This window comes from Saccostrea cucullata, unplaced genomic scaffold, assembly GCF_032062105.1.
Source record: "Saccostrea cucullata isolate Sc308-1 unplaced genomic scaffold, CSIRO_AGI_Scuc_v1 ctg23076, whole genome shotgun sequence".
NCBI classification, from domain to species: Eukaryota; Metazoa; Mollusca; class Bivalvia; order Ostreida; family Ostreidae; genus Saccostrea; species Saccostrea cuccullata.
The window spans coordinates 1-5,391 of record NW_026933170.1 but is presented as its reverse complement, the minus strand read 5'-3'; the positions used below and the strand labels follow the sequence as shown (position 1 = coordinate 5,391).

Below are 5,391 nucleotides of genomic sequence, written 5' to 3'. Positions count from 1 at the left end.
GTACAAGATGAAAAAACTACCTTGTAACATGGGATTTCTACCATATTAATACCAAAGGTTATTATTCAATGGCAACTGAATTATGAACAGTTTCTACAAGTTTTAGCCTTTGTTTTTCAGAATGATGAAATTTCAGGGAATTTCCTAAATGACAATGAGAACTGACTTCTAAACTCCTTATTTATTTTCTATAAGTGTCTGAAGTTTGTGAATTAAGTCTCTAGCAATCTTCAGAACTTGTTTGGCTTTATGTCTCTCAGCCATTTCTGCAAAAAAAAGATAACATTTCATTGGAACTTTTAAGACATATTGTTGAGTCGAACTAACAAATCTATAGACATTCGGTATTGTTTGTTCGTACATGCAATATTGTACACAATTTTTTTTTTTTTATACATTTCTGTATGTAAAAGATATACCTAGTAAACATAAACCAAATGAGCAAATAATAAATGAAATGTTCACTTCTAATGTCTTTTAAATTTTCCTTCTTTATAATAAATTTAATCAACAATCAAAAGAAAACAAACAAACCAACCATTAAAAAACTTGATGATATCTGTAAAGTCCATATTATTGTCTAGGATGATGTCCCGGTAAAATTCCACTAACGCTAGGGCTATAAATAGCACAAAATGGGGGGAGCTGATGTACTTAGCTGCCCAGATTGTCTCCCATACTGAGAATACGTCATCATAGATCAGCTCTGGAAATAATAATATCATATGATTGATACTTTCTCCAAGCACAATAAAACTATTTAATCATATAGTCAAAATAAATTATGTTTGTTAAAATAATTGATTAGACACATTGATCAATTTGAGGCACACTAATTATAGAGATGTGAAGTTTTGCTATGTAAAAAACAATAAAACCCCCCTTACCTCGTTTAAAATCTAATAGGAACCATCTATAACAGAAGTAGAAGTGTGTGTAGTCACCATGGTGATGCATGTGTTCAAACAGCTCAGAATCCAGAATCTGAAATACAAATATAAAATCTATTCAATTTAAAAAAAACATCAAAAAACATATTCTAGAAAATAATGATCATTTTCTTTCAATAGTGAGAGAAGACATCCTGTTTAATCCACATAAGATCTAGGTTACGTGTCAATACTTTGACAAGAGTATTTACCTGAATTAGAGATCTCATGTTGGCAAAGTGTGTGTCCATGGCTCCTCCATGGGGGAAGTTAGCAGACATTCTCTTCATTAGCTCACAGAAGCAGCTATAGGTCAAAGACTCTGTCAACAACATCAACATGTATTAAAACTACTATTATCATAATTAGTGGGGGACCAATCTTTAAGGATTTTGTGGGTTACATTTACCCAAGAATTTACATCACCATAAATAATATTAATCTTCGACATATATTTTCATTGAATACACTGTATATACAAGTCAAAAGGGAAATGTGTCAAATAAATTTTGACTGTCCAGATATATTGACCTTGGAAGAATTACAATAAATCCATATTACCCTGGTAGCTGGTCCCTTATTTTCTGAAACCTATAGGTACTACATGATTTATTTTGATATCCTACCATCATCAAATATGACTAGAAGTGGTGCCACAAGATCACACATGCCCTGCACATAACCAACATCAAGATGCTCCCATACATACCTTTAAAACAGAAAACAATACAATAATGGTTGTTAGATTAAAAATTATCACAGCCAACAACACTCGCCATTGATTAAGCTGTAATCAGACTTACGTGCACATGATATTGCGGAGTTATGAGATTAGCTGGCGTGAAGTACCAGTAGTTACGGTCACACCGCTGTACGTCTTTGTCTATTCTGTGGAGATTTTTAGACCAACAGTGTCCAACATTTCTGCCTGGAACAGAGAATTAAAAACTACTGTCTTCATGTCTCAAAATCTGTATACTGTAAAATTATTGTAACTGTTGATATTTCAAATATTTTCTGATATACTACTGATATACATGACATTATTGTATTTATATCCTTTATAGAAATAAATTGCAGTTATTTTTTTCTGCTTTTTCTGGCAAACAAGATCATAAGTGTCTGTTTGTTTAGATAAAACAAAACAAACATTTTAGAGGTTGTCTCTCCTTGTACCCTTTCAATACAATTTCTAAACACATTGTACTGGTATATCAACAGTGACTACAAATATTTGATGTTTCTTACAAGGTATTTAGTCATACACTTTTCCTTCAAACCTTCAGAATTACAGATTGTCCATCTGGCCTGACCTAATGTTAACTGTTTTTCAGAAATTGTTACTACTTGTGATATACTCACTGAGTACACTCCTCCGTGTGAGGCTGGGGAGGCCAGGGAAATCAAACTCTCCTTAGAAGCTGACAGTCTTCTGTTTTGTTCTAAAGAAAACAATATGTGTATATACATAAAAAAAGTAAACTAAATAAGTAAAACATAGTATCTCTTTTCTTGAAAATAAAAGTCAATGATACCAAATTCTTCAAAATAAGTTTCATCTTTTAAAATGATGACTATATAGTTTACCTGTTGTTGTTGGTCCCAGTGTAGACTTGGCTGTGCCCTCTGTCATTTCCTGATCTGACGACACATCGCTATCCTCGTCATCACTACTATCATCACTCACTTCCTCTACATCAGCCTCGGCACTGTCTAAAGAACAGGAGAGTTTAGTCAGGTGAACAGCTCGCTCCAAGCTTCCATCCCTGTCACTCTTAAAGAAGTCTGTACCCTCAGAATCCTCAGCTGAGTCCAGTTTGGATCTCTCCTGAGAACTGTGCGGGGCTATAGAGTCCCCAAGTCCATCGTCTGGACTCTCAGAGAAAGACTTACACACATAATCTCTTTTATTCAGTTTGATATTTTGTGAGATTTGTTCCTCCACTGTAATTATCTCCCCTTGTAGGTGGAGCTCCAAGACTTGCTTCCTGTCTGTGGTGGGGGTACATGTAGTCCCTGTGGTGGAGCTCTCCTCTATGACTGTCTCCTGGGTCATGATGTTGTCCCACTCATCCAGGGACTCAAACACATCATTACTCAGACTCGAGTCTCCTCGAGTAAAAGGCCCAGGCAGTGCCATGTCTGTGCTCTCAGACGACATGTTTTTGAGGATGTTGGCAGCCATTGTTTCCTTCTCTCTCTGTCTTACAATGGCCTCCACTGCCAGCCATTCAGACATCGTCTTCTCATACAGAGTCTTCACATGGCTGTCTATTCTCTGCCGCTCCTCCTCTGTACTCTTGAAGGAATAATGACCCAGGAGATATGGCCAAACCTGAAAAATAAAATAGATACTAAATGTACTAGTCTCATATTTGGTTTACTGCACAGGTAGTGTTCAAAAATAGACATTAGAATTATTCAGAACTGAAAGTAGCACTTTACTTCTGATTCTTTTAACTGACCTCTTTCCTGATGCAGTGTTCTATTCCACCATAATAAACAAGTCTGTAGACTTCTTCTGGATTAGACACCTGTCAATTACAGATTAGACATTTGGTCTACAATGTCAATTAAGTATCATAGGAGGAAATCAGTTCAATCAAAGAGCACAAAAAGTGCATTAAGGTTGCCCATCCCTCTCAAGTACTAAAAATCAGCAGCTGGGAAACCCAGAATGATCACAATTGTCACTTAATTTACAACTAGTGTGTGTTTATGCCAAGAATTTTCTTGGCAGTTCATCATTATATTAAGAACAATTTAGCAGATCAGCTTGAAAATTTTCAAACATTTGCAAGAGTGTTAACACAAATTTTCAAACATTTGCAAGAGTGTTAACACAAACAAATCTTATTTTTCATAGTTTTTTGAGTAAAATTTCACAGTCAGAGATCAATCTGACCAAAGTCTTTCCAGAACAAATTTCATACAAAACAAGAATAGTTATGATCCTACTGATCCATTCTGATTGAGTTCCCTCCACGTCCTTTGTGTCAGCCCACAAGAAGCGTCATAAGGAATGCTGGCCGGGACAATCCGGTGTAGAACTAACTCAGACAGGTGGGTTCTAACCGTTTTTAAGTGTCGGCAATGGGCAAGCCCTAAATATAATCATGCATTGAACTTATTACGCATGCATACATATAGATGAAATCTTCTTTTATTTCAAAAATATTTCATTGAGAACATACAATTATACCAATGATTAATGTAATTTCAGAAGCAAGCAAATGACATTTAATGCATTAAAATGAAGCAAATAACATTAAAAGCATTAAAATAATCCAAGTCTCATTTTAATTTGGCTGCAGATTAAGTAATTTTGCCAAAAAGTTAATAAATGTATTGGAATATATATGTATAACAAAACATGATTAAATGGTACTTACATCCATAGAAGGCCCTAGAGATAATCTGAGTCTTCATCGTGTCACATAAATGTTTAATTGTTGTCCTGCAACATAAGCATAAATCATTTATATGTTATGATTTTTAAAAAAATCTTTCACTTCCTTACATATTCCAGAGTACCTAACTGTACTGCATCGCTTAAATATTTAACAGAATGATCACTAGTCTTGATCTTTTATTCAAGAGTAGGCTTCTTCTAGTAAATTAATATTTATTTTATATGTAGTGAATACACATGTAAAATCACTAATATTCATGGCAGGGAGAGAAGAGGGTTATTTTTTGCTGTTTTCAAGGTTTGGAGTGGCTCAGAAATTTGTGTCCACAACACAATGTAAAATGTCATATGCATATTACTTCTCAAGAATTCTTCACTCATGAAATCAAACCCACATACACCTATTGTGTTTCTTCAAACTACAAAAATTTGACCCAATAATTAGTGATTTTACAATAGATTGTGCATAAAAAAAAAATTATCCCAGTTATTGCATTATAATGGTTATGTAAATAATCTTGACTTTTGATCAAAAGATTAATTAAAAAAAAAAACAATTTTCATATGCCAAGAGGAAAATGTAAATAAAATGTTTCACAGATTTGAATCATGCAACAGATACACTGAAAGAAATAACATACAGTAATTTAAATTAATTCCCCATGAAAAATTATTACTGTTACAGAAATTAATAATTCAGTCTAGCCACTATCAATCAACTCCCTGAAACAAATAGATATATCGACACTTTAGAAAAGTGTAAATAAATTAAACAGGAAAATGTTGCAATATAATTGGCAGTATTTATAGACATGTCACAACATGGAACTATGATAGAAGATAGCACGAGGTATACAATAATGTAAAATTGACAGTGAACAAGCTGCCTCATTTAAAGACAAACTTTCCTTCATAGATGCAGAGAGAGTAATTTGACAAAAGTATTACAATAAGAAAACTGATACCAGTGACACATGGCAACAACATTGTGACTCGACACTGTAGGTAAAACTTGGGCCTGAGTTACGCACATTTGATACCTGTGATCTG

General features: G+C 34.1%; 1 pseudogene; it reads right to left on the bottom strand.

The window, feature by feature from the left end:
• Positions 1-16: 16 nt before the first annotated feature.
• LOC134237439 (small G protein signaling modulator 1-like) lies at positions 17-5,385 on the bottom strand (annotated as a pseudogene).
• Between the last annotated feature and the right edge of the window lie 6 nt (positions 5,386-5,391).